Genomic DNA, 11,456 nt, shown 5'->3' with positions numbered 1-11,456 from the left:
TTTTTTTTTTTTTTTTTTTTTTAAGAGAGTGGTGCTTGATATCCTTTGACAGAATTTTTATCTTTCATTCAGTTGCGAATTTGTTTGGAAAATAATAAATAATTTCGATTGGAAGAGGTTCGAGATATCTGGATGGATTGGAAAAACTTGGTGGTGGAACGGTAGAGAAAGAGAGATAAGATCAGCGAGGAAAAAATAATGGCCTGAGAAACAGAGGTTTCCTTGTGACGTTAAAGTCAAGCAAGCTTGAAGTAGTTTCCCTTGTAGATACCAGGTAATAGCTATCCAGGAGGTCGGCGCCGGTTAGATTATACCTCGTTTTATGATGCCAACCTGCCTTACCACCAATAGACCACTTGGCCAAGCCTTTCGAGCTTTTGTCTAAATCCTAAGCATCCATTTCCAAGTAGCCATTCTTCTTTGTAAATATTTAATAGCCAGGCAAAGTGTCAGGTGCTGGTGTAACTTTCTTTTCCACTAATCTTGCAATTGTTCGCAATTCCTAATCGCCAATCTCCTTCCAATCCAATTTATTTAACAGGAATTCCAATTCCATCTTAATGCCAACTTTTATTTCGTAACGCTTCTAAAAATCTCTCGATCCAATTGTTAAAATTAAAAAACTCTTCTCTTCTCTAAAGTTTGCTATTTCTATGGATCTCTCTTTCTCTTTCTCTCTCTCTTTTTCTTCTATTTCTCGATTGTCCCGTTTTAAAAATTTCACAATTCCATTCTCTTCGCTATTCCACTTTTTAAAAATTAAAATTCAACTCGACCGTCGTATAAATTTTCGCACTACCTGCCTCTCTTTATATATATATATTATATTATCCTCCATTACCTAGCACTACTCTTCCGCCTCTCAAAATTTAAAACTCGGCAAAAAGTTAGGTTAGCTAAAATTCAACGCTCGTTGTTCCCAAAGCCGAAGAGGTGGCCGCGCGGGAAGGAGGGCAGGGAAGCAACAGCGAAGGGTGGTCTGGCTCTCAAGGAATAAACATAACGTTGGCCGTAACCTATCAACCCGTGTTAGAGCGTTCTCGTTTTTTTTATTTTTTTTATTTTTTCGAGACAGTACCGTTTAGACGGCATCTACTTCAATTTTAACTTGCACCGTAGCCTCGTAAAAGCAGCCCTTGCCTGCTCGACGTGTGCTTTTACGCGTGGACGCGGCTTCAAAAATGGCCCCCCTCTCTCTCTCTCTCGATGCATCCTTGGAAGGAGGGTGGGGGGAATGGCGGAACCGACGAGCTATGCAAAAGCTTCTGGTCGTCGTGTCTGCTCGTCGTCAAGCCAACATGGCCCTTTGTACACTTTGCTCGCCCGTACACGAGTTGCAATTAGCTCGGGAACACCGGCTCGTGATATTATGGTCACGTAATGGCGATGAGAACGGAATTCATCGAGAATCAATGACGAATCTTTCGAGACGATTCGATTTTTAGTTTTTAGGATTCAAGTGGCCGTGTTAATTGGTTATCTTTTATCTTTGCGGATTGTGTTCTCGTTGGAGATCTCTTTTCAGAGTTTCCATGGTCTGCAGAATTGGAACGATCGTTCGAAAATCGAAGGAATGAACGTTCGATATATTTTAATAGATAGGAAAGAGGAGAGAAGGGCGTGGAAATATACAAGTATATACGAGTGGTAATCGATTAGATTAATGCTTTTGTATATTCGTTACGCAATTTGGTGTATAAATAGATATATCATTACGTATAATAGTAAGTACGTATAAATTATAGATTACTTAAGTAGATTAGCCATTAAAAACCAATATAGATAAAATATCGGGTGTATATAGATTGCAAAGTTTTAAAAATATATATATATTAATAAAAGTTATTTTTTTGTAAAAGTATTCGTAATCTCTCCGTAATCTATCGCGATAACGTTCGATCATCAAGCTTGATTTCTATAAAATTTCTTACGATAACACGGATGATTATACGATAATCTTAATACTTTGAAGAATAAATGTTTCCAACTAACCGATAATTTCCAAAAATTATTCATATTCCACGTTTTATTTTCAACGATAAGAAGTTACAGAATAAAATTATTCATCTTTTTTTTTTTTATCGATTCATTCATCTTCCTTTCTAGGGGAGCATGATAAAATTTTCGATCAATTATCCCCGGATTCCATTTCGATTTCTCTCGGTTAATTCAATTCCGTGTCCATCCATTTCTCCCTGTTCCTGGACTTCGTGAACGCTCGTACAGTTTTTCCATCGTGGCAATAAGTCGGATCGCGAGCAGTGATGGGTTCGAGCGTATCGCGAGTAGATTCAAACAAGATTCGAATCTTGCATATCAAACTCACCGATCCCAATAATATTTGATTCTTAGGGAAATCGAATTTGATTTTACTTTATGATATTACTTTATATATGTCGTATAACTTGATCCCATCACTGAAGGCAATCGTGTCGCGTGTTATGTATATATATATATATATCTATCCACGTCTCTGGTAAATGGACGCAGGGGTTCTAACCTTTGTCTCTGTCGCGCCACGTGTGTCAATGTAATTTACCGCTTTCGAGACCGTGTGTCCGCAAACATCCTCCACGCATATGCGCCCATCGGCGAAGAAACGTCGCCGCCCTTTAACAACCCTGATTTACGCTCGAGAGGAAGCGAGTTCGCGACGGAAGCTCGCAATCTGGCAGGGAGAACGTGTGTAACGCGTATTTTTTTCTCCCGTTTTTTTCTTTTTTTCTTTACCACGCTTCGTACAAAGGGGCTCGAATCGTTTTTTTTACGATTTATTTTCTATTATCCGCTGCTCGAAGCAGCTGCGTTGATCTTTAATGTTTTCTCGTGTCGTATTCTTTCGAAAGATAAAAATGTTGCTCGATTTATTTCAACTTTTCCAATTGAAACTGGCCCAAGGAAAATTTATTCTCCCGATAATTAAGATAGAAAAATTCACAGGTTAGAAAAAATAATTAGATATCAGAGAATCATAATTGGGACGAGCGTGGCATCAAAATTCGTTTCTGTATCCAAAAATTTGCCAATTCCAACGAGAAAATCGAAGAAGGCGATAGAAGCTCGTTCAACGATGGCGTTATATAGGGAGAGTTGGAAAGTGCTCTTAAGCCAAGTTTCGCAATTAAGGTGTCCCCCATGGACGTTTCTTCTCGAATTTATACCTCACCACCACCGAGCCCCGCTCTGAAAACGAGTTCTTTTTCCGCTCTCTGTATAGCAATTACAGTTCCCCGTCTATAATCTCGTATCGTTCCATTGCCAACGCACTCGCGATATATAAATGATGCTCGAATTCGCTACTCGAAAAACTTCTTCATCGTGGCCAATTCGTAGAAACTATTCGTATTTAAACGCCCCTTTCTCTTGAGGAATCTCAAATTTTCTCGCTCTATCTCGAGTAATTATTATTATATTATTAATTCTCCTTTTAATTTAACTTTTCCAGTGTTAACATGTGTTTCCAAATAATTCATTCATTTTAATTGTCATCTTCTTCCACGATCTTTCCACGACAATTTATTAACGAGCCACAGAATTTTACACAAAACGTCCCCTTGATAAATGCGTTCATCCGTTAATCTCCCTTCTTCCTCGAGTTTATTCGCTCTCCTCCGCTTTTTCTTTTTTTCTTTTTTTTTTTAGTCCTTTTTCTCCCTCGATCTATGGTCAAGGGAGAGGCGTTTAAGCGGTTGAACGAGGACGAACGGAGGTTGGTGTATTAAAAAGGTAGAAAAATTGAAACTGTCTCGAGCAAAGGTGTGGCTTCCTCGTTGGACACGATCTCGCGGGACGGACGCATTGTTGGCGGGCGCACTTGGTTGTAATTCCCGTTAAAAAAGAGCCGTGGGGGGGGAGGAGGTGTATTTAACGGCGTCTGTTGCAGTGTATTAAAAAGTCTCCGCCTCGGGTGGATCGTTCGTTGGCTCGAAACTTTCGATGCTTTTAACCCTTTAATGGCGGCGCGTGTTTCCTTCAGAACAAAAATATTGGTGAAAGCTGTCTGAAAGAATTCGATTTGATAAAGATTCGGTTTGACAGTGGGGGGGATAACCTGGTTGAAAATCCCTTTTCAGAGTTTTTATACATCGAAGATATCTAGAAAAAAAAATAAGTTTGAACTAGTTTTCATTTCTATTAGTCCTCTTCGTCCCTTTTCGTCCCTCTTTTCTTTTCTCCTCTACATCTGAATGGAGAGAACGATCTTTTTTTTTTTGCCCAAGATGGAATTCGCGTTCCAAGATGATATTTCGAATGGCAAGGATGAAGTTCTCCCTTCAGAGAGCTTCGTTTGATATTGAAATGAGGGGATAGATATGGAAGGTAAGACTTCGCTTTGGACAATTCCATCAGGAATTGTACGAATTGATATGCAGCCGAGGCCTGGCCTTTCAAATTTTCAAGGTGCACGCGACCTATTCCGAGATAAAAAGTTCGTTCTTGAATATGCACGTTCCACTTGCGCGATACAAAGTCGGAGGGGACACCTGTTGAGAGACACACCTCCTCGAACTAAAAGCGAACTTTCGCGTCGAACGTTCGGTCGAGACGAGACGAGGATGCACGCATTACGTTCGATCAAAACTATTTCGACCGTGTCTCGTTGCCAAAAGTCGACGGGAAATCACCCTCCAGTCCCCTCTCCATTCAGCCTTTCAATTCAATTTACAATTCCGAATGAATCCTCCCTGAGAGAAATTCATATTCTTCTTCTATAATCGAATGATTCGAGTTATAAACAGTTTCGACCATGAATTCAAAAAATCGTAAAATTAATCGGGAGAAAAGAATTATACTCGTCCATTCTTTCGCATTTTTTCGTTCGATCGATACGTTCTGTGTTAATAAAAATACAAGAACAATGGAATACAAGGAGTGAAAAAAGTTTTTCGAGAATTGGAATCGTATGATGAACATATTTGTTTCTCCAAATATCAAATCCTATATTCAATAATCATCGATAATTATCAGCCTCCTCCTTTTGAAACGATTGATTTTTGATGAGAGATATGAATAGAGAGAGAGAGAGAGAGAGAGAAATACCAAGTAATTAGGGGAGGGATATTTTTCGCACGATGCGCCACCCGCATCCCGGTCACGATTAATTAACCAACCGAGCGTGTCCCATTTACGAGGTTAAATGGAAAATGGAACGGGTAGGATTGAACGGTGGGGCGACAGGAAGGGGCGAAAGTCGATGCCTCCTTCCGGCGAGTTCGTCTCAGCCAAGGGAAAAAGTGAAATCTCGCGACACCGAGTCTTATTCTCGTGCGAGAAGATGATTCTTCGAGGTTTGATCGCTTTACTGATTCGTCGATTGATAAAAAAAAAATCTTTCGTGTCCCGATTTTTCATGAAAATTTTTATTAATAATTAATATTTATTATATGCGATGGACAATTGGAATTTCGTTTGATTATTCTCGAGTAGAACGATCAATATTACCTCGACCTCTAGAGAAACGAGACGGTTCACTCCCTCTCATTTGGAATAAATTAAATAATCGATGGAATTGATTTGAACGAAGTTGAAGGCCGAAGCTGGCTCGTTTCATAAAGTAAGTGTTGTAAGCATGTTACAAATAACTTTTACACGATGCACGTTGTTCTCTATCGAAAGTAGAGGCTCGAAAGGAAACGGTTTCCATTCGACTTCCGGTCGCACAAAGCGGACCTTGTCCTCCTCTCTCTCTCTTTTTCTTCGGCATCTCTCGACGGCCATCATTCGCGGAGATATTGAAAAAAAGAGAAGGAAAAAAGAAAAAAAAATATTCTCGCTCGTATAATCGAGCGAAAAGTTCGAATCCACCGTTCAAAGAAGACTTTGTCGAAAAATTAAAAGCCCCCCCCGCTCCATTTCCGCTGATTCTTCCGCTGAGTGGAACTCAAGCGAGCTACTGTTTGACTCCCGATACAAACAAGCTTAGTTTAGAGGAACGAGCGAGTCATAATAATGATAGAATAAGAATAATGAAAAGTTCGTGAGAGATTGGATGGAAGTTTTTTTTAAGTAAAATCTAATTGTTTTAATTATATTTATTCCGCGTTATCTTCGATTTATTTTACTTCGCCTCTACCTATAAAATTTGTATAGAAACAAACGAAATGACAATAAAGTGTCATCCATAAATAGGTCTGAGGAACAATTATAAACAAAATTGTAATCGAAAAAACATTCGAGTCATCATAGTCCCTCTAATTCTCGGAATACTCTTGAACCAATATTCGAAGAAAGGCGAAACAATCGGGTGTTCGCAGCTGGCATTCCAAACAGAAAGATGTAGAGACGGTCTCTCGATGAGAATCATCAATATTAACGAGGAAAGGGACGACATTGTTGTACATACACGCATCTTGTACAAAAGATAAGACCGTTCCTTCTCGTTCGTTTCCTTTCCGGCGTTTTCGTTTTCGAAAGTCAGTCACGTCGCTCGTTCCCTGTCTCGCACTTACATATTCCCCATCAGCTGACGAATCACAAACGAAACGATTCTAGTCGTTGAACGCAGGCATTTATACTTAGTTCGGGGGATTAAAGAAATAATTGTATCGAAAATTGCCACTTTTCTCATCCTTTATCTTCTGATCGAGAATCGGTCAGAAATTTTCTTGTTGTCAGTTTCGTGCTTGTCGCGTTATCGTAGTTGAAACACGAATATCTATGAAATTTTCATACGAAAATCAGGGTAGATCAGGGACAAATGTCGTGATACTTTCTGAATCCATAAAACAGTTCTTTTATTTCCTTTTTGATCAGGAAAAATATATTGAGTAGAGGATTTTGCTTTCTCGATACTCCAGCTTTTATTCCAATTTTTATATACAAATACGAGTTTTAAAGTAATTTTGTTGCTTTAGTAAAAAGTCGTAACAAGTAAAAACAAAATTTCGATTTGATAGGTGTTCAATTCTGTTCACGAAGATTAGGATCATCTGTTCTGCGTTGATTCTTAAAAAAACGAATGATATTTTATAAATAATTTTGTCCTCAAAATTTTTCCATAAATAACTTTCATTTAACATACTCGTTGGAGAAAGCAAAATGATAAAGCAAAAGGCAGTGGAATTTTTAATATTAACGATTCGAGGAAAAATGACAAAAAGGGAGAAAAGTAGGAAAAGAAAATGACTTCCGTTTAGACATAGCGACGAGATGGAATCACGTTTGTGGATCATTGAATCTGATCAAGTTTCTGCTCGAAGGAAGTCGAGCTGCTGGCTTATTTCCTGTGAAATTACCACCTTTGATAAATAACCCCTCATCATCCCTCGACGGTAACACGTAACACCGGTTACGATCTCAGAATTCGAGTTCGGTTAGGATGCTCTTTTATGAATGTTATGAGGTCTGTAACAACGATTATTGGTCGGTCAGAGATTTCGATTTTTCCGCATCGCATCGTACGATAATTTGCCGTAGAGTCGAAGATCGATAAAGTCTTTCCATATTCGAAATATAAATTTCTCAAGGGGGATTCACGGCGCTGCACCAGCGGAATTCTTTTGATAGTTTATGGCCTGGACGTGCCGTGGATTATCTATGGTCGATTGGTTTTTCAAAATGGCTCCTGAGCCAATTTTATCGTTCCATTTTTGATTCTCGTTATTTGATCAGATCGTTTGAACTGAATTTGAACTAACATTTATCCTACGTAATAAATATTGGAAATATTCTTCCGGATGTATGTCTAGAATGTACAAGATGTCGTGAAAATAATTAGATATATATAATGAAAAACGATATTAACAATTTGTTGAAAGTGTATGCAGAGTAATTTCATTAATTGCGAAAAAAATAAAAGCGGATTGTACAGGTAGAAGAAGTAAAAGAGACGTAATATGATTGAAAATATTATATACAGAAGATTAATTAATCCAAGGATTCCTCGGTAATTGTGAAAAGAACATAGAGAAAGCAAACGTTTACTTAACAAGAATAATTCTTCGGAATAACAATGTTTATTAATATTAACGAACAAGGAGTTTAACATTCGACGTGGATAATGTTCATTGTATTATCCATCCAGTATTAAACTTCAATGAGAAATAAATACCAGTGTCCCAATTTCATCATCAAACAGGCAGTTTATCTCCTTTTAACTCGTCTCGCGATGCCCGTGGATTTTTGTTTTCCACCCAGGGAAGAACTTTATCGAGAACTTTATCAGAGGCCGATTCTCGGAAGTAAATTTTCCCTGGAAACGGTGCTATTATCTCTTTTCCAGTTTTCTGTTTAACTCGTGGCCGATGAGAAACCGTGTTGGAGTTGGCAAAACTCAAACGACTGAGAAACGTTTGGAAGAAAAAAAGAAAAGAAAAATTCCAAGTTTCCTTTCTCTCTTTAGAAGAAGAAAAAAATCCTTATCGTTTCTCGATCCTTCTCCTTTTCCTCCCCTTTTCTTTTCACGAAAACTTCCCTCCACACGAAAGAAGAACAGGAGGAAAGTTGAATCGCTTCGAGAGCATCCCTACATCCCTCTTTTCGAGAAAAACTCTCTCTTCGACAATGCCGGACATGTCGAAGGGGAACACGCTCGACATATCACCTTCCTTGCGAAATCTTCCCTCCACCGCATCGCGAGGGGGATGTTGTTCCTTAACATCGCCACGCTCGTTTCGAACCCGAATATTGTTCCCCATAGGAACAAAGTTTATTTCCTTTTTTTTTTTTATTCTCTATCTCTAATTACAAGTCGGTCAAAATGTTTCTCACAGGAACGAAGAAATATTTCTCGAGGAGGCACATCTGTGTTTGACACAGATGTTACAGCCCTTCGAGTTGCAGCCCATATTTTAACAGTTACGGAATTCTCGGCCGTTTCAGATTTACGACGGTTCTAAAGAGTGGGGGAGAGGGGCTCAGGTGACGGTCCTCTCGTCTGGTTTATAACTTTGTCGTTCCCTTCCCTCCCCCTATCTTGGTAATTCCGTCGACACTAAGAGGAATAAGTTCGAAGATATATTAATTAATTAATAATAGAGGGAAGACAGAGGGTGTTTATTCAAAAGAAGAATACAAGAGGAAAATTTAAATTCGATACTCCATTGATTCCATCTTTATAAATATGAAGAAATACACACATCTCTCCCTCCTACGATAAACGAGACGCAATCCGAACAGAGATGCCATTAAATTGACATCATTGAATGCACGTTATAAAAAACATCGCTATCAACGTCTCTCGAAAAGTCGTTCACCACGACCGGCCATTAATATTCCCTTCTATTCGAGCAGCGCACACGATAATAAGGGGGCACGGCGCATTCGACGTCGACGTGGTGGCGAAAGTAAAGTCATTCAAAGGGGAGGAAAAATAATGCAAACGTTGATTCGCGGGAAGAGAAGGGGGGAGAGAAGAGAAAGACAAAGGATTGTCGAGGTATTGTAACCGGCGTCGAACTCGGTGAATGGAAGTTGGAGAAGTTATGAATGAGCTTAAGAACCGAATATGTATATGCACGCTTGTGATCCACGTGTATATTCGTGTATAAGTATATATATATAAGGTGTCGAGGAAATAGATGGCCAAACTTTAAGATCATGTTCCCAGAGATTCGTTCATTTTCGTTTTAGGAATGTTTTAAAGCAGGTTGGAAAATTTCTTCTCCTCTTTTTTTTTCTTTTTACGACAATCAGAAGGGTTTAAGGACAGGGGAGCATCTTAAAAAGTGTGTGTATTTTTGATGAAAGAATTAAAAATTTGTACTTTCTTTTTTCTTTTCAATTGAACACCCTGTACATCGAAACTCTCTCGATCGTACCACCCCTTGGATGCAATACAGCCTCGTTCTGAAATATAATCCCCTTAAATATCCTTCTGCTCCCTCCCTTTGACTCCTGGTTTACCTAAAACAGAGCGCGCTTTTCTTCTTCCTCTCCTCTTCTTTTTTTTTTTTTTTTTTTTTTTTTTTTTTTTTTTTTTGGTTCTTTTCATCCTTTTCGAAGTAGGGTAATCCAGGTGTGGTCCTGGATGAAGTGAAAGAGAAAGGGTGGTCTCGGTTTCGGCGCGATCTCCGCCGAGACGGATTACGACACGAAAAGGGGAAAGTTGGAAATTATTAATTGGGTTTGAGTCGAGACTTATCGAGGCCGTGATAGCTTTCGCGTAATTACGGAGTGGGATTATATTTAACGGAGGGGGGCGATAAGAGGAGAAAGGAAATTTCGGTGAAACTGGATCGCTCGATTTAGGGAGGCACGCTTTGCATGAGAGAACTCGAAGGAACAGATATATCTTCTTAAGAATTTTTTTAAAGGAAATTTTATGTTCGTAGGAAATGTAGAATCTGTATTTCTAAGTGTATATAATTAATAGATTCAACGAAATATATTTGGATTATTAAAGTAGAATAATTGTGAATTTAGGTATTTTTTTACCTTTTCCTTTTTCTCTCGCTCTCTTTTTTAAATATTTTCGGTAATGAAGGAAGCGAAGTTGTAGTTAATTGGGGATGAAACAGAACGATGCGTAGGCTGGGTTCATTAATCGTAAAATGTCACGGGAACTCGGTTGAAATTATCGATCCTCAGGGTCATTGACGTTTTCGACGACGTTGATGAAGAAATTCCTCAGCTGGCGATATTCAGCCAGGCTGAAGGCTAAATGATGATTAAAGTTGATGGCGATGAATGTGTGACTATGGAACCTCCCGATGCCTCGATTTATTTCGATTATTCGGATAATATTTGACGATCGTTCTAATTTAATAATGTAATGGCCAGTGTTTTCAGAATCATTCTTCATATTTTCAGAATCTTAATTTCTCTGTAATTTTTTTAAACGAAATTACGGCAGCCATTGATCGTCATTAATTTTTCCAAAGCTTAAATATCATCTGAATTCATAAATTAATCAAAGAATTATTCTCTTTTCTTTTTTTCTAATTTAAAAAAAAGAAAAAAGAAATTACATATCGCGATCAATGCCATCTATCGGAGATTAGAAACGCAATTTACGAATCTCCATCAATGTCGCGTGTTAGTTTTCACCGAGACGACAAAAGGGGAAAAGCGGTTACGGAGATAGATCGGTGGAGACGAGAGAACAGGTGAAATGAGGCGAAGAGAAAAAGCTCGTTCGGTTGGCCTGGTTATTTGTCAGCCCGTGAACTTGCTTTTTGATCCGCACACGCCAGATAAACGCCAGATTTGTTACGTGGGGAGCAGTGTCGAGTTTTGGGGCGCGCCATATTGTTTTCGATTATATCAAACATACGTTAAATTCATAATTAGTAAATGAACATCGTTAAACTTTTCGTTACAATACTGTGAAATAATAATTATTCAAATTAAATTAACATTTTTAAAATTATTGGAAACGAAATGACAAAATAAAGAAAATTAAAATTAAAATTTTGTTGGGATAATTAAATATAATTGTTTATTTATTTTTATGATATTTAGATATTTATTACGTGGTTACAAAATTAATAATTAGAGAATTCAGAAATGAATCGATG

General features: G+C 38.3%; 1 protein-coding gene across 1 annotated transcript in view; it reads left to right on the top strand.

The window, feature by feature from the left end:
- The window catches only part of LOC102676321 (dystroglycan-like), a 69,938-nt gene that overhangs the window by 5,829 nt on the left and 52,653 nt on the right, over window positions 1-11,456 (top strand).

Source organism: Apis dorsata, unplaced genomic scaffold (genome assembly GCF_000469605.1).
Source record: "Apis dorsata unplaced genomic scaffold, Apis dorsata 1.3 scaffold_165, whole genome shotgun sequence".
NCBI classification, from domain to species: Eukaryota; Metazoa; Arthropoda; class Insecta; order Hymenoptera; family Apidae; genus Apis; species Apis dorsata.
The sequence above is the reverse complement of the archived record's forward strand: the minus strand, read 5'-3'. Positions and strand labels throughout refer to the sequence as shown.